Raw genomic sequence first — 18897 nt, forward strand, 5'->3', positions numbered from 1 at the left:
ACTCTTGAGTGTGCGAGTGGGAATATCATAGCATGTAGACTACGCCATGCATGATGGAGTCCATGATTTGGAGCTCTGTGAGTAGGCTCTCATGGAGTCAATGTTTTGGAGCTCTGTGAGTAGACTCTCATCATGCATTGGTATCTGTATGCCTTGTATATGTCGTATCTTTTTTTCTTCTCTCTTTTTTCAGGAAAGAGACTTCTATTAAGTAAAATATAATCATACAATGGGAGATCTCAACCAATTGGGGGCACTATGCTGCCATAACAGTGAGGCCTAAGGTGGATGGAAGATGCCCATTGTGGGTGCTCTGTGGAGAGAGAGAGAGAGAGAGAGAGAGAGAGAGAATTGTAGGTAAAAGATAATGATTAGATTGATGATAGAACCATTGCCACGTACATGCTTTTGTAGTCACAAGGCCTTATCTTTTGACTCACATAAATCACATACACATGGGGACACGGCACAAGGCACACTTAGAGGGTGTTCACACACTTACAAGTACACTTACACATACATGAGGTGTTCACACTTATACAAACACATATAGATGGATATGCACATACAAACAGGTATATGTGGTGGACATACAGGACACAAGAGACTCCAAAATACCCAACAAACCCCCCTTCGGAGCGAGAGTGAAATTATGAGAAATAGCCTTTATACTTATGGTGATTTGGGCTCATTGGCACCACGTGATGCAAAAGATCACAATGACCATATGATACAATAGATCACAGCCAAGCCTGCAAATGAAGCTTGATCACACACAAGATTCTTTAGCCTCCAGAACTATCCCCCTTGACTCAAAACAGGGTTAACAAGGAAATTACAGAGCCTTTTATGACACAAAGCTCAGGTGTGAGCACATCGGTGTGTGGATGATAGAGCATTGGGCAGCATGGAGAGCTGGATGGCGCATGCGGACTGGTCAATGGTGAAGGCCCACGGGTTTGGGCAGTGACATGGTGACGTCAGAACCAACATGTGGCTGATAGAAATGGTTGCTGTTGATGTGGCGGTGCAGGTAAGCGATATCTTGGGTGGTTGAGAGTAGATGATGGAAGACAAAGGGAGCAAGGTGATGAAACAGAGATGCAGAGTCAAGCTGAGCTTTGATACCAATTGATGGCCAAGGCTCGGGTTCGCATAGTGAGGCCTAAGTTGGATGGAAGATGTCCATCTAAGTGCTCTGTGTAGAGAGAGAGAGAGAGAGAGAGAGAGAGAGAGAGAGAGAGCTCCAACAAGGAGAGAATTGCACGTAAAAGATAATGATTAGTGTCATGTGCAAGACATGTGCAGGCTAATGCCCAGGTCTCATCCTTGAAGGGCAACAAGATAAAGAACCAGTTTTTGACTTGACTTTGGAGCTATAGCAGCTAAGGCATGGCCAGGAAGGCGATGGGAATAACCAAGAGGTTGTCAGCCAGTGTGCGTGAGGAGAGATCTCTGTTGGGCTGCAGCAAGTCGGGACTTTCTCCAGGGACCTGGCTGAGAGCAAGTTGGCCAGCCCACCAAGGTCTTCAAGGCCTATAAGTAGGCAAGGCTATGCTTCTTGTCACTCATTCAGCCTCCCACAAGCTGAGTCATAGAATAGGAATTGAATTAGGTTTTCTACCTTTTGATGGCAGCCTAGGGCTGACCAAGACTTTTACACCTTTTGGTACACTATGAATATATTGAATACTCAGCTATCTCTCTCTCCCCTCTCTCTTCGGTATGCACTTTGCATCAAGCATGTTCCAGGATGGTGTTTAGGGCTGGAAGAAGACTCCGAGAGCTTCCACATGTGACATTGGTAGAGCATCAGGCTCAGCAAGGCTGAACACTGATTCAGTCCTAGATGAAGGTGCATAGTCCAAAGGAACGAACACAAGACATGGAACAAGTTCTGAGGAGGTTGGTTGGTGGTGTTCCACAAAGCCCAAGGGGAATGGCAGTCGTGTGAGTCGGGTACCACTTGGGGCACACTAGGAAAGGCTTTCAGGCAATAGGGAGGATGACCCTCCAAGGGGTAGAGTGAGAGTGCCTCAGGAAAAGAAGACCAGAGAAAGTGTTCAGGGATAGGGTACAGGATGGAACAGTTGCATAGATCTTCATCAGAGGTGGAGTGGATTTGGAGATGTTTTTCAGTGAAAAGGTTGCTAGGAAGGGAAGGATGACAGGTTTGGGACTCCGTGAATAGACAATGGGATGATGACAATCATCCAAGAATAGAATTTGGAATCCCATCATCAAGTTTAGCAGGGGGGATGTCATGTGCAAGACATGTGCAGGCTAATTCCCAGGTCTAATCTTTGAAGGGCAACAAGATAAAGAACCAATTTTTGACTTGACTCTGGAGCTATAGTAGCTAAGGGCTGGGCAAGAAGGTGGTAGGAATAACGAGCAGGCTGTCAGCCAGTGTGCATGAGGAGAGATCTCTGTCGGCTGCAACAAGTCGAGGACTTTGATGTCATGTGCAAGACGTGCAGGCTAATTCCCAGGTCTAAACCTTGAAGGGCAACAAGATAAAGAACTAGTTTATGACTCGACCTGGAGCTATAGCAGTTAAGGAATGGGTAGGAAGGTGGTGGGAATAACTAGGAGGCTGTCGTCCAGTGTGCATGAGGAGAGATCTCTGTTGGCTGCAGCAAGTCCAGGACTTTGTCAAGTGGATCTGGCCGACAGCATGTCGGCCCACCAAGGTCTTCAAGGCCTATAAATAGGCAAGGCTATGCTTCTTGTCACTTCTTCAGCCCTCCCATAGGCTAAGTCATAGAATAGGAATTATATTAGCTTTTTAACCTTTTGATGGTAGCCTAGGGCTGACCAAGACTTGTACCTTTTTATATTATAGAATATACTGAATACTCAGCTATCTCTCTCGCTCTTCTCTATCTTCTATATGCGTTTTGCATCAAGCATGTTCCAGGATGGTGTTGAGGGCTGAAAGAAGACTCCCAAAGCTTCCGCATGTGACATTGGTGTCAGAGCATCGGGCTCAGCAAGGCAAAACATTGTTTCGGTCCTAGGTGAAGGTGCACAATCCAAGGAAAGGAACACAAGACATGGAAGAAGTTTGGAGGAGGTTGGGGTGGTTGTTGGTAGTGTTTCACAAGACCCAAGGGTAATGGCAGTGTTGTGAGTCGGTGCCACTTTGGGCACCCTAGGAAAGGCTTTCAGGCAACGGTTCCAAGGGAGGATGATCCTCCACGGGGTGGAGTGAGAGTGCTAGACGCAATACTCAGGAAAAGAAGACCCGAGAAAGTGTTTAGTGACAGGGCATGTAGGGATAGGGGACAGGATGGAACAGATGCATAGATAGATCTTCATCAAATTTGGAGTGGAATTGGAGAACAGGGCAAGGTTTTCAGTAAAAAGGCTGCCAAGAAGGGAAGGATGACATGTTTGGGACTGTGAATAGACAATGGGATGATGACAGTCATCCAAGAATTGAAGTTTGAATCCCGTCATCAAGTTTAGCAGAGGGGGATGTCATGTGCAAAACGTGTAGATTGAACCCAGGGTTGTTCCTTGAAGGGCAATAGATAAAGATATGATTTTGGACCAAGAGCATGTGCTGCTAGGGTGGGAAGGGAAGGACTCATGGAGGACACATGAGGGATTTCGGCTAGTGCAAAAAGGGAATATTCACGTGTCGGCTGTAAATATATTGGAAAAAGCTTGTCCAGGACCTAGGCGATAGCAGGTCGGCTAGTCCATGAGGACTTCCCAAGGCCTATTTAAGGCACACTTGCTCATTATTAGAGGCACTCACTCTAGGGAGTAGGGTAATAAAATAGGGTTTGGTGTTTTATCACTTTTTGAAGGCAGAATGTAACTTTTTGTACTGTAGAATATACTTCTCTCTCTTCTCTACCTTCTATATGCGTTTTGCATCAAGCATCTTCAAGGATGGTATTTAGGGTTGAAAGAAGACTCCCAAAGCTTTCGCATGTGACAATTAGATTGATGATATAACCATTGCCTAGTAGGTTCTTTTGTTTTGACTCACATAAATCACATACACATGGGGACACACTTATCTTATCCAGATAAGAGGGTGTTCACACACTTATAGGTACACTTACACATACATGAGGTGTAATGAGTTCAATGATTTCTTGAGAAAGGAGAGAATTAAGAGACAATTTATATGCAGCTACACTCCAAAATAGGTTTTCACACCTATACAAACACATATAGATGGATACACACATATGGACAGGTATACGTGCAAGAAACAAGAGAATCCGAAATACCCAACGAAAAGCCCTGTAGGAGTGGAGGAGAAGAAAATATCATGGTTCCACTCTCATATATGTGTTGTGTTTTGTCTGCACAGCTCTAGAAGATCCCTATATGCGGGCCTAGGTGGCCAAATGATGTCACTTCATATAATGCATAACAAGTCTTGTACATAGGGCTTGAACAAATCCTCAACAATTGCTAGCTCCTTTGCATAAGAAGTCTTGTACATAGGCCTTGAACAAATCCTTAAAACTGTTAGCTCCTCTTCATAATGGATAAAGATTTGTTTAAATGTCTAAAATTGGCAAAAACATGCTAAAAACCATTTTTGCTTCCCATGTTAGCGGCCCATGTATCAAACTGATGCTTTACAAGCCCGGCCATTGGAAAAACAATGAGTTGTAAAAGAAAAAAGAAAACGACTCTATTGTTTCTTTTTCATTTGTTGTGCAATTTGTTTTTTGTGTTGATTGTTTATCCGTGATGGGGGCTCGTTTGTCAGGTGATGGGGAACAGGAGATGCCCCTTTGGCGATTGCTGATGCACCCCTCTCCCTCTCTCTCTTTTGGGTTCAAATCTTTAAGTCGATTGGTCTCTCTAGATCAATCAAGTCGACGGTCTCTCTCTACAGGTGGGTGGATAGGTAAAGAGGCCTTTCTGCCACCCATAGTGGGGCAAGTGGGATTACCCTTGGATGTGACATGAACCCTTTTAGGTTCAAGAGTCTCCATCGATTGGTCTCTTTAGATCAATAAAGTTTACGTTAATAAGTGTCACTCTCTTTCTAGCCGTCGACAAATCTCTCAATCTCCCTTTCTTGTCACTAGTGGGTAACCCGTGCTTCGCACGTCTTTTGAGACTCCAAATTCAAATTCTATCCAAACCTCCTCAAACCTTCTCCTCCTCTTCCCGAACCTCCAAATTCTTGCCACACGGCAGCTTTGTGAAACTCTTCCTTGAGATAATATAGAGAAGAGATGAAAAGAAGGGTTGTTATTTCTAGCTAGGGTTTTCACTATGTTTGTTGCTCATACTAGAGTGTAGCACTTGGTATGACTTTAGCTTGTGTATTGCTTCTCTTTTTGTTTTTCTGATGGGACAAAGTATTAACTGCATACGCGTGTATGGACCAACCTAAAAAACTCATATTGCTCCCATATTAAAAGCCTAGGAAAAGGAAAAAAAGAGAGGGATACAATAGTATGAATTTAGATTTCATTTGTTTACAACAAGCACATGCATCCAATACAGTTTCATAAATTTCCCTTTGTGTTTATTAAATCCGAGAGAGAGAGAGAGAGAGAGAGAGAGAGAGAGAGAGAGAGAGATGAATTAGGGATTTTTTCGTATGAGATTTGCACTACATGGAAGATTTTTGGATTTTTATTAAGTACCTCACTCTCTCTGGTATTAAATCTCTAATTTGTGTTCTAATTTTGTATGTAAGAATTTTTCATTTGAGATTTGCATTGCATAGAAGATTTTTATATTTTTATGAAGTACCTCACTCTAGCAAGAAGGTGTTGGTAAACATGCAACGAAACTTCACAGTTACCTTTGATTTTATAACACCTTCCTTTAAAGGGTGGATGACTTTATAAACATATAGATTTTCCTCAACTTGTTTGACCATTTCCGAAGTTCTAATTTTGTATGTAATGTTTTTTTTTCATCATTTAAGATTTGCATTGCATAGAAGCGTTTAGAGAGAGAGAGAGAGAGAGTTTTCTCTCAAAGTTTTGATCCTTTGAAACTATGGCTAGAGTAAAAATGATTGTTAATAAAGTCAACACTTTCAAGCAAAATGAATCCATAAGGAAAGGCACCCACGATCAACTAGGCAGGATAAAATTCAACCAAGAATTTATGGCTAGAAAGAAAAGAAAATCAACTAGTTTGAATGCTTCACAAGTAATTAAAAAAAGCAAAGAGGATTAGAGAAGTTCTACATAGGTTTGGGATGGGATATTAAATGCGAGTTTAATATTCTCTCTCTCTCTCTCTCTCTCCATTTGAGTCGGTGGTTTATTTAAAAGATGACATATTAATAGAGAGGTGAGAAAGCGATCCGCTCGCTGAAGCTCCCGCCTCCCCCTGCTCTGCGCGCCATCGCTTCCCCCCCCCTCCTCGTGGCCTTTCTTCCTTCCGCCCCCCGCTTGCTCCCCTCTGTTCGCCGCTGCGCCCCCCCCCTCTTTCCTCGCTGCTGCGCCGCCCCCCCTCCTTCCTCGCTGCTGCGCCTCCCCCCCTCTTCGCCAGTTCGCCCCCCCTCCCCTCTTCGCCATTTCGCCCTCCCTCCCCGCTGCCGCCTGTTCGCCCTCCATCCCCGCTGCCGCCTGTTCGCCCCCCCCGCCTCTTCGCCTCTTCACGCCCGCCTCCCATCAGCAGCGCCCCGCCCCCCTCCTTCTCGCATTGTCGCCGCCCCCCCCTCTGGGCCTCTCCCCGTGCTTTTCACCCCTTGGGGGTTTTTGTTTTTTTTCCTCATCGTCATCCGTCCTTCCGCCCTTTGGCGTGCAGCCCGCTTCTTGCAGGTTTTCCGCTTTCGCCTCGCCTTCGCTTGAGCTTCAGACTCTGATGGAGACTCCTCCCGCCTCGCCTCAGAGGGACTCTTCCGCAGCCCCCTCGCCCGCCCCCGAGGTCATCCCCATCAGGCTTTCTCTTTCGCCGGAAGAGGAAGCGAGCCTCACCGCAGAGGTGGAACGCCTTCAGGCTCACTCCACCATCTGCCGTATAGTCGGCACTCGCCCCAGCAGAGGGGAGATCAGGGATCTACTTCAGGCTCGCCTTCTTGCAGATGTGGGCAAGATCCTCGATGTACAGCTCTTGGGCCGGGGACATTATCAGATCGAGTTCGAGGCCGCCCAGAGCGTTGCCAAGGTCCTTGCCATGAGTCCTCTGGATATCAGGGGTGCTCGGGCTTTCTTCAGGCCTTGGCAGCATGGATTTGACCCAGCTGCGGCGGAGCAGGGAGAGCGCCTCTTCCATATTACAGTTTGTTTCCCTGGTCTCCGCCGGGAGTATCTTCCGCTCCTCTCCAGGCTTGGAGCATTGGTGGGCTCGGTTCTTGAGACGGGCCCCTCAGCAGCTTCAGTGGTGGCCAGAGCAGCTGGGCTACCTTCGGTCAGAGTGTTGGTATCTGACATCTCCTCCCTTCCTAAGGTCATTCAGCTACCTAGGATAGGGGGGGGTGGATAGATCAGAGAGTGGAGTTCTCGGGGCTCCCGAACCAGTGCTTCATTTGCAGGCAGGTCGGTCATTTGGCCAAGGCCTGCCCTCGCAGGAGACCTCGACCCTCACCACAGCAGCAGGCCACGGATGGCCCGCCCACAGATTCGGCTCGGCAGGCTGCCTCAGGGACACCTGCTCAGGCCACAGAGACCTCGGAGTGGCAGCCTGGACAGGGGCGCCGTCGAGGGAGATAGCCACAGCAGCGCGCCCAGATACCGCTGCAGCAGCAGCCACAGTCTCAGCCTCACTGGGTTCCCGTGAGGAACAGATTTGCTCCCCTTCAGGAGGAGACCCCTGCAGCGACCGAGGACCAGGAGATGCCAGCTCCCCCTCCTTCACCTCCCCCACACCCACCCCCTCCCACCGCCTCGCGTCCACCATCGCCTCCTCCCGCCCCCGCTCCGGTCTCGGCAGCGGCTCCCTCTCCTCCTCCCTCGCCTCCCCCTCCTCCCCCTCCGCCCGCCTCGCCTTCCCGGGAGGTCCTGGCAGTTCCCTGGCGCTCACCTGCAGTCCGGAGGGCGCTGAGCACTGACCTCGCTCGAGCATCACAGAGGAGACCTATGCCGATTAGGGCCTCACGGATTTCATCTATCCGCAGTCGGCTGAGTCGCCTCGGCATTCGACAGCGCTCGGAGGCGTTTGATTATACCTTTACACGGCTTTTTGGAGCAGAGGGCCCCCATGAGCCAGCACCCATCCGAGTGCATGTAGTGATACCTCCGGCCCGCGGGGAGGAGGCACTAGACTCAGCGGTGGCCTTCTCGTTCCCTCTATGTGGACCTTGTGACCGGGAGTGGACTCTAGAGCTCGCTCTCAGCACGTTGAAGACTCAGGCAGTTGAGTTTTCTCATCACATGAGCGATTTGGAGGTTACAGATGTGATAGGCCGACTTTGGGAGTTGGCTCATTTTTTCTTGGATCCCGGGAGTGTGGATACATCCGGGATTCGGCATTTGGTCGTGCGCATAGTTGCAGATTTGGCACGCGACCCAGGATATGTGAGTATCCACGAGGTTACTATGTCAGAGCAGGAGGCAGTCGCCATGGGTCACAGCCACTGGCGCCTGATCCGAGATTCTTGCAGTACACCGGGTGGGCAGACTCGCAGCCGTTCGGATGGGGACTACTCTCCATCCAAGCCGCTTGCGAAGGCTCGCCGCACGGCTGAGACAGCATCCACCTCAGTAGGACATCCATGAGGATCATCTCATGGAATGTACAGGGCCTTGGCGGAGCACACTTTATACGCTATCAAGGCTGCTTGAGGCAGGAGCTACAGAGATGCCTGGTTGGTGGCAGCATTGACATTCTGATGATGCAGGAGCACCACTTGGGTGAGAGCAGGATCCGGAGATATGGTTCGGTGATGCCTGGTAGATGGGACACTTTCTGGTCTGCAGGGTTTGGTCCTTTGGGTGGACAGGGAGGAGTATGCATGGTTATTGCAGATGCATGGCGGCAGGCCATTGTGGATCGAGGGATCATTGTGCCTGGTAGAGCACAGTATTGTTGAAATATACAAGTGAAAAGGGTGTGTGTGGGAACAAGCCCTTGGATAGAGGCTGTAAAAGAGGAGATGTAATTGTGAAAGAACCTGTGAAAAGGTTAGGAGAATCTACTGGGAGAGAATAATGGGTAGCATGAGGGAATTTAGGAGTGTGGAGTTATTCTGGGAGATAATCAGGGAAAAGAGAAGAGGTGGAGAGAATCAGGCAAGAGGTGGAGATATTCAGGGAGTGAATCATGGAGAAATCAAAGGGATTTGATGCTTGATGTAAACTCTATAAATTGAGGCATAGCCCTAATGAGAATTTGCTGGTTTTTGAGTATCCATGCCTACATTAATCTATGTTCTAATTTTTCACTAATTACGTCTTAATCACTTGCTAATCACTTTGTTAATTATGTTGATTCTAGTGTTTGATCCACCATAGCTCATCATTCAGCTCAAATTTCAACAAGTATGTCATTCTGAGGATGCATGATGAGCTATTGGGTGTGCTCAACATCTATGCGCCCAATCATGCTAGTGCCAGAGCAGAGTTCTGGACTCAGGTTACAGATGCATTGCCAGAGGCCGCACATTGGTGTGTTGGGGGAGACTTCAACATGCTTGAGGACCCGGCAGATAGGGTGGGAGGCAGTTATGTTACAGTGCACGGCACGGAGCTTGCAGCTTGGGACCGGTTTTGCATGTCACTGAGGATCACTGATGCATGGCAGCATGGGGCTTTCTCCCGGTCTCAGGACAGTCTAAGTTTCTCTCGGTCGGATCGCCGGCAGGGAGGGACTAATCTATCTCGGATTGATCGCTTTTATGTGGGCGATTGGTTGGGGGAGCGAGGGGGCTCCGTCGGCATTCTTGCTGGCACCTCATTTTCAGATCATGCGCCAGTTATATTGACTTTGGAGGAGGGGACACGGGAGCCCAGCTTGCAGTTGAGGATCCCAGAGCGGGTACTTGCAGACCCCAGTCTCGCTGAGGACATTGAGAGGATCTGGCATGATAGTCAGTGCTCTGATCAGGATGCAGCGGGCCAGTGTGCCCAGGGACTCATTGATCTTAGCTCTTTTCTGCACGCTGCAGCTTTGACACGACTGGGAGAGATTCGCGAGCGGGAGCAACGGCTGAGACGCAGCCTTGCTTCGCTACAGCGCCTTCAGGAGCAGCAGCCAGCATGTGAGTGGGTGGCGTCCCAGCTGAGCCAGGCCCGCCAGGAGGTTAGAGAGGCAGAGGAGCAGAGACATGAGTTTTACTATCGTCGTCAGGCCTCTCAGTGGACGCAGCTTGGTGATAGAGTGACTGGGGAGTTTTTTGAGATCACTGGACCCCGTCATGCGCGAGCAGGGGTTCGCCAGCTTGGTAGACCGGATGGATCGATAGCTACTGAGCTCGGGGAGATCAGAGCCATTGCCACTGCTTTTTATAGTGACTTGCTTTCAGCGGAGCCAGCCACTGAGGATCGAGATGTATGCAGACAGACTGTGTGGGCCCATGTGCAGAGGAGGGTCACAGACCATATGCGCACAGTTCTAGGTGCGCCTCTGTCAGAGACTGAGCTTGCCGAGGCCTTGAGGGTCCTGCCGCGACATAGTTGCCCAGGGGAGGACGGACTGACGCCGGCCTTTTTTATGCGCTATTGGGACCTTTTGGGGCCAGGCCTCCGCAGGGGCTTTCAGCATGTTTTGGACACTGGGGTGATGCCGCAGAGCTTTTCAGAGGGCTTGATCTATCTTATCCCCAAGGGAGAGGGAGTATCAGATGATATTCGGCATTGGAGGCCTATTACGATCCTCAATACTGTCTATAAGGTCTTGGCAAAGGCCTTGAGTTTGAGGATCCAGCCCTTCCTGGGGGAGTTGATTCATGCTACTCAGACAGGATTTGTCAAGGAGCGCAGTATCCTTGACAACATCTTTACTTTCTGGGAGGCGACGGCCCGAGCTAGGTTTCTTGGCGAGGACTTGGTCGTGATGCTTCTCGATTTTGAGAAGGCATACGATAGAGTTGATTGGGGATTCTTAGAGGGCACTATGCTACGCCTGGGCTTTGAGCCAGGATGGATCAGAGGGGTGGCAGCTTTGTATTCCACAGCTCGCAGCCAGGTGCTGATTGCAGGAGGTCGGGGGCCGAGTTTTGAGCTGACCAGATCAGTCCGTCAGGGGTGTCCTCTCGCCCCTTTCCTTTTTCTCTTCTTTGCGGAGGCTATGAGTATGTATTTGTCGGCAGAAGAGGTTGGTTTGAGAGGACTTCAGCTCCGAGTCCGGGGGGAGGATTTGCTTGATGCTGAGTTTGCAGACGACACGGGCTTATTTTTGCATGGCCAAGAGGCCAATCTTATTCGGGCAGAGCAGTCGCTCCAGGTTTTTAGTGCAGCTTCGGGAGCATTGATCAATTGGCGCAAGACAGTGGCCTTTTGGATCAGTAGTGCTCCCACTCCGGCATGGAGTCCGGACCCCGGTTTTAGATGGATTCCTCCCGGCACAGCAGTGCGGTATTTGGGATGCCAGATTGGCCTCGATTTGTCACCTGAGCAGCAGATTGCCCCGCTTCTTCTGAGCATTCGGAAGAAGCTATTGTATTGGAGTACAGCTCGACTATCCTTGGCTGGGAGGGTGGTGGTGGCAGGTGCTGTTAGCGACTATGTGGTACATTACGTCTTGCTGGATTTTCTCGAGCTCTTGCATCAGCCAGGTACAGAGGCTGATCAGGAACTTTCTGTGGTCTGGGCGGGACGGTCAGCCAGCTCGGGCAAAGGTTGCATGGGCAGTTATTACACTTCCGCTGGCTCAGGGCGGTTTGGGCATTATAGATCCAGTCGATCAGAGTAGAGCCTTATTGGGGAAGCTTATTGTTCGGGGGTTGCTTCCAGGCGCTGAGCCTTGGAAAGAGCTCCTCTTGCAGCGACTGCAGGCCCGGGCGCCTCCTGCAGGGGGTACTTGGGCACCAGAGATTCGCTGGATCTTCATAGAGATGAGGAGGACAGGCCTCAGTAGAGGATGGGAGGACAGATTTGCTTTGAGTATCCTGAGAGCTTGGGAGCTGCTGAGACCGGGGCTCTCTCAGCGGCCTCCTTCTTGTGTTGAGGAGCGGGCCAGGCAGCCGCTCATCTGGAGCCCAGCGGTTCGTACAGAGCAGGGTCATATGCTGGGTTCTCGGCCTCGTCTAGCCTGGGGACCTTTAGCGGCAGGCCCAGCTCGTAGTTTTGGAGACTGGCAGGCTTTCTGCAGTCTACCAGAGGAGACCCAGGTGGAGAGGCTGAGTCACTTCAGAGGGGGGTTGATTATGAGGGATGATATTCAGGAGGCACTTTCAGAGGCGTGGTTCACACCTCTCGAGCCAGTGGCCCCACGGTGGATGGGAGCCTTTACACAGTTGGAGATCCTGATTGCTGTCAGAGCTAGCACTGAGGATGGCAGATGCCTCTACTATGAGATTCAGGATGAGGGCAGACTCCAGAGAGTGGAGGTGGAGTCGCCTTTGGTTGCAGAGTGCACCTTTCAGAGGATTCGGGTAGTGGCTGCCGCTTCTCGGAAGTGGCATATTGACCCCGACCCTGTTGACGTGCTCCCGGATTGGCGCATATGGGCATATGCCGCGCGCCCCTTGGCCCGGCTACAGTGGGACCCCGGAGAGTACGAGTGGCATGATCCTTATGCATCCCTTGAGGCCACAGAGATCACATTTTTCCAGTATACTGTTCGGCTGGGACGGCATATTTTGACGGCGAGGAGGACGGTTTCTCCAGCGGCGGCAGCGGGGCATTGGCGATTGCAGGGACTATCACAGGAGTTCCTGGAGGATTTCTGGGCTCGGCTCTGGGCTAGTCGACAGGCCCGCAGGATCTCGGCTTTTCAGTGGCTGGTCGCCCACAGGGGCTCAGCAGTTGGCACTTGGCTTGTTTACAGCGGTCTTCCGGCGGCCTGCGTCCGATGCGGCCACCCTATGGAGACACAGAGACACCCTATGGACACACAGAGACACTGCCTTTGGGACTGCCCTCAGGCACAGCAGATTTGGCTGCGGATGCTGCGTATTCTAGCCCCCCTCTCTCCAGAGGGTATGTTTACGTGGGGTGCCGCTGCTTGGTCGACTTCGTCAGGGCCTGCTATGGGCTATGAGATGGAGCAGGGCAGTCAGGCCATCAGATTTATTAGGGGCCAGCCTCGCCTGGTTCTGGCACCGGATTTCTCGTCCGCCAGCTGGACACAGGAGAGGGATTTACGATGGGAGCTCCTCAGCAGCCTCACCATCTGGTTCACCTGGAGGGCCCGGTGCTTTACGGCCTTTGAGGGGAGATTAGAGCCACCAGCAGAGACTGTTCGGGGGATTTGGCAGGAGTTGATCCACACCCTGCGAGGACAGTACGACCGCATCCGGGAGACTCGGATGAGGCGATCTTACGGTGCCAGGCCTTTCATACCACTTGGCGCTGCGGCCCGTTCTACACCCTACACACGGGATCCCCCCGTTGGCACTACAGGCCACCTGTTTGGCTCTTTCCCCCCCCATTGTATGATTTAGCCGTTCAGTCCTTTAGACTGATGCTTGTATTTTGCAGCACCTAGGGAGAGTCTCCCGGGCTGCCATGATGTACTCACTGCTCTTCTCTCTGTTAGGAGCAGGAGAGATCTCTTTTGTAGCCCTACGGGCGTTTTTTACATAACTAATGAAAGGATCTTTTCTCGGAAAAAAAAAATAGAGAGGTGAGGAATGATATTCAACTACATGAATCCGTATGGATGATTGATAATTGAAACCTTGACGTTTCACGACATGCTAACCATGATAATTATGTAGTAATCACTTTCATTTCACTAATTAAAATGTACAAAGATATGGATTGAAGAGCAGTCAAGAAAAGAAGTATGTATGCATAAAAGATATTCTTTTTATACTAAAAGTGTGATTTTCCTCATAAATGGATTTTATGCTTAACTTAGATGCATAAGAGAAATTCTTTTATTCTAAAAGTGTAATTTCCTACCAAATTGAATTTATGCATAAGAAGATGCATAAAAGATTGATTTTAATTTCGAAAGTGTTAGTCTCCTTAAATGGAATTTATGTATAAATAAATGTGTAGAGAAATCTTATATCAAATATAAGAATTCTCTTTAAAAAAAAAAGATATGAAATGTGATAAGATGTGATAAGAGGTGTATGAGATGTGATAAGAATTGATAAGATGCGTATGGAAAGTGATAGGATGTGATAAGAGGTGTATGAGATGTAAAAAGATGTGATAAGATGTGTATGAGATGTGATAGAATGTGTTAAGATGAGTTAGGATGTGTTAAGATGTATATGGGATGTGTTAGGACGAGAATGGATGTAATATGGTTGTATGAATGTGATGTGGATGTATACATGTAGATGTATATGTATGAATGTGAATGTTGATGTGGATGTGGATGTATGGATGTAGATACGGATGTGTATGTATGTATGTGGATGTGTATGTACATGGGCTTGCCTTGGGTTTTTCTTTATTTCAAATGCATAGACATATGCCCCTAGACTCCTTTGATCAGGGCATGAATTGTTTGTACCTTTGGGAAGTGCATACATCCAAGTTTTACTCATAAAGATCCAAATTACTCTTCACCTTTAGGGTTTCTTTATGATGGCGATAGTTCTGATGAGACAGACACCATGATGCCATGATCACTGACTATGATATCATTGAAGGGACAAATAAGAAAAGGAGCTATGTCCATAGGGTAAGGGTAATGAAAAATTACGACGATAAAACCCATGGAGCTAGCAAAAAATGTGATGTTGCAAACATTCACAACGTCGCAACCATTGATTGTTGCGAGAAGCAATGTTGTCAATTTGGAGATAGATCCAAAATCATGAAAGCTAGGGTACACTTTTGGGGACCAGAGCTATAGTACACGATACACATTTGTACGAGATTGCATGGGCATGGCCTATAGACAAGGTCAAGATGACGAGTGCTTTGAGTTCACATTTGATGGGAAGAAGGTTTGTAGTAAAGCATGGTATGTAATGCATGGCATTGGTAAGTCAATGTTCTATAGGCTCAGAAAGAAGTTCTTGAATGGTGCATGTAATGTCAGTCATGGCAACAGTGGGATAATACGGAAGGGCATGACACATGTTAAGATGGCAAAATCAATCATACAGGGCTTCATAGATAATAATGCCGATCAAATGCCACATAGGTCAAGGACAACTATGCATGGAGCCCGGGAGACCCAACGTGTTCTACCAGCAATGTACAAACAAGTGGACATATTGCGTGAAGTGAATGACACACTTGTCTCATTCAAATACCGGGCACTGTCACAACCATCATTCTCTCAAGATTGTGGAACACAGAGTTCAAGACAGTTAGTTTATCAAAAACCAGCACCTTCTCAAAATGTGACATTTATATGGCAATCAAGGTCAAGTTGGAATCAACAAAAAATCAAGAGGAGCATGCTAGATACATGGCACAAAGAAGGGCACACATGTTGCAGCAAATGAGTTGTAGAAATCTATACTATGCTTGGAGGAGCTCTTTTGAAATGAACCCAAATAGGTATTTGTGTATTATACATGATAAGATGGACCAGAGCAAGACTGCCATACCACAAATTAAACCAGTTCCTAAATCTCTCAATGGGGTTGAGAGGCTTCCAGTATCCTTAAGAGGAATGCTCACTCATGGTGGACATGGACAAATAGCTTATGGTCACTTTGCCTTAGGGTTATGGCCAAGTGATCCCAACTTCACAATTTCATCTCTCTCAAAATGTTTAAGAAACTTAGAAAGAGGAGAGCAACACATGTATGGTGACTTGAGCTCACAAAACTCAGATGCAGAACCACGAACAGATCTTTTTTATTGTGTTTTGTCTACTATGGCCCTGTATTAGCATACGGAAGTGCTAAAGGAGAGAAACACATATTGTAAGCAGAGCATTGAGGATGCACATGCAGAGACACATGTAGAAACAAATGTGGATACAAAGGGAAATTGTTCTTCACATATGCAGTCAGTCTTTCATATGGAAGTGCTAAAGGAGAGAAACGCATATTGCAAGCAGAGCATTGAGGATGCAGATGCAGAGACACATGTAGAAACAAATGTGGATACAGAGGGAAATTGTTCTTCACATATGCAGACAGTCTTTCATATGGAAGTGCTAAAGGAGAGAAACGCATATTGCAAGCAGAGCATTAAGGATGAAGTGCAGAGACACATGTAGAAACAAATGTGGATACAGAGGGAAATTGTTCTTCACATATGCAGTCAGTCTTTCATACTAACACACATGTGCAGGATAGGGGCAATGTCAATGCCTCAAGTTTAATGCCATCAAATTCAAGGACATTTTTCAAGAGATTGCCAAGGACGTTGTTGTTGCAACTTGACAATTGTGGTTCTGAAAATAAGAATCGTTATGTATTTTCCACCCTTTGAGTATGTTAAGGAAAATGAGAAGGTTGTGGAGGGCTTAAAAATAAGTCAATTGGTGGAAAGAGCACTTGCAAGAGAAAGGAGACCAAAGTGATTATGCTAAGTGGATCAATCCGGTCCTTGCCTATTGGGAGAATCTTATGCTAAACATGCAGACCCCTAGTGCAAGGGAAGACATTGGATTTCATGACTTTTGGCCAAGGAGTGTATGCAAAAAAGCTGAGCCTCTTAACCAGGATGATGTAGATGAAAGGTTTGATGTAAATGAGGACCATTATTGTGGTCCAATGCGCAATAGACCTGTTGAAGAGTTCAACCTGACTCTTGATGTGTCTAATGGAGATTTTGTGCTTGTACAACCTTGTGATGCAAATTACCCAATATGGTTGGGAGTGACAAGTGATGTTGATCAAAACAACAACTCGATAATCTACCTACTACAAGTTTAGATACAATATTGGGCACCAATTTCAAAGAAGAAGAATGCAAGTGATGTGGAGGTTTATAAGGATTGCTGGAACAAGTATTGGCGAGAGAACAGAAATGATCCTCAGCACTGGGAAGACACTAGCTGCATCATTTGGGCATGGAAGCCCAAGGGTGGACGACTTCCAGAGAAAATCAAGATTCCAAAGGCTATAATACTCAAGGCCAAACAGAATCAATTGAATCAACATGAAAGTGAGGCACCATCACACGTCAATGCAGTTGAGCAAGAATGATTTGTTAACACATGGGCAACTAGCTTCGTAATCTTTTAGCAATGTTGTATGAAGCTACCAAACTCATAGTTCAATCATTATTCAGATTGTAAGACTTTCTTAAGCTTTTAAATTTATGGTTCACCCATTGTTCAAGAATTTTGATTCAATACAGATGGTGATCTTTTTAATTCTATCACCTAGTCTTTCTTACAACTTAAAGTTACATTGAATATCCTTTCTTTGTTAAAGTTTCTATGTTTGATGGTCAACTGGAGGCTATGTGATATAAACAAACTTAATTCTTGGTGTGCATGTGTGTGTGTGTGTGCAGGCAAATTTACATCCTACCAACATTCATATATACTTGTTACAAATGTACAATAGTACATAACTCATATCGCATTATTCAAATGCTTGTTGAGAACATCCAATAATAAATCTTGCATATCGCACAGTAAACATTGTATTGGATCTAACAAAGAATTGTCCCAAAATTGTGCATATTTTCCAAAATTCCTAAATTTGAGTTATTAGTGTTTTGTGCCAAAGGTAGAGTTCCAGACCTAGGACAAAGAGACTAAATTAATCATAGGACCGTTAATGGATATCTTGCCCTTACTAGGACATTGCTTAGGGACAATCTAATAAACATTCCATAACAAAAATTGGCATGACAAAAATAAAAGAAAAGTGTATATGTTTGTGGCCTATTGTCTTGTTATTCATGGTAGGCGAGGGAGGTCTATACCTTTCCTAGACCAATGCCTTGTGTAGCAAGGAATAGCCATACCGTGGGTGTGCAAACATACTCTTGAAGAAAGCCCTGTAAAAAAAAAAAAGAGGGACAGAAAGGCACCAAGAGAAATGCTTGTCTAATCCAGGATGGTCGCCGTTGTGCTTAAAATATTAAACCTTAACACTAAGCAATATCAAGAGTCTGCCACTACATAATTATGTTAGATTTATTAGTGTTGAACCGACATTTTTGACTGAGCATAGGCTAGGTATATTACTTGATAGTCCCTCGATTAACGGTTGTCTTTTGCCTTCTAGGAGGAAAAGAACAATACATTTGGCATAAAACATTCTTTACTTTAGTTAGCTGCAGGTAGTAATTATTAAGGCTTGAACTAACCTATTCAATCTCTACACTACTTCAATGTTTCCTTCCTCAAGCTAATTGGACGTTTATTGCCATGTCTTATTCAGTAAAATTGCTTGTCTTGTTATTGTCTGTCTCAGTACTTTTGCTTTCAAAAAAAAAAAACACACACACATACACAAACCACCTATCATTGTGCTTGCAGGTACACACTGGAGATGCTACTCTAAATTGGCATCTACGCGCTTGAGGACGTGCGCAAAATAGGAAGGGGGAATGTTGCGTGGCGAGTGGTGATCAATGCAAGGATGCAACACAAAGATGGAAGCAGGAAAATAAGAGACTTGACATTCTTATTTAGGGCTCTTGTAGAGAGTTCCAAGTTGTAGGTGAGTGTGGGAGTGGGCATGAGAATAATCCCACATGGGAAGTTTTGGGAGTTTTAGGAGTTTTGGTATAAATAGTGGCTCATTTGAGAGCTCACAGACACATTGGGCTAAACTCATGCTTGAGCTCTCTTGAGACTAGCTCTCCCTCTTGTTCATAGAGGTGCAAGCTCTTCTCTCTCCCCATCTACACTATGGTATGAGCAATGCTCTTCTAATTCAATGCAATGAGATGATGTTTTTCTCTCTTCTCATCTCTATTCTCTAGTGTGCATGCTTCTTTGTTGATGCTTGTGGATTCTCTA

Source organism: Cibotium barometz, chromosome 34, assembly GCF_041138505.1.
Source record: "Cibotium barometz isolate CiBa-2024 chromosome 34, ASM4113850v1, whole genome shotgun sequence".
Taxonomy (NCBI): domain Eukaryota; kingdom Viridiplantae; phylum Streptophyta; class Polypodiopsida; order Cyatheales; family Cibotiaceae; genus Cibotium; species Cibotium barometz.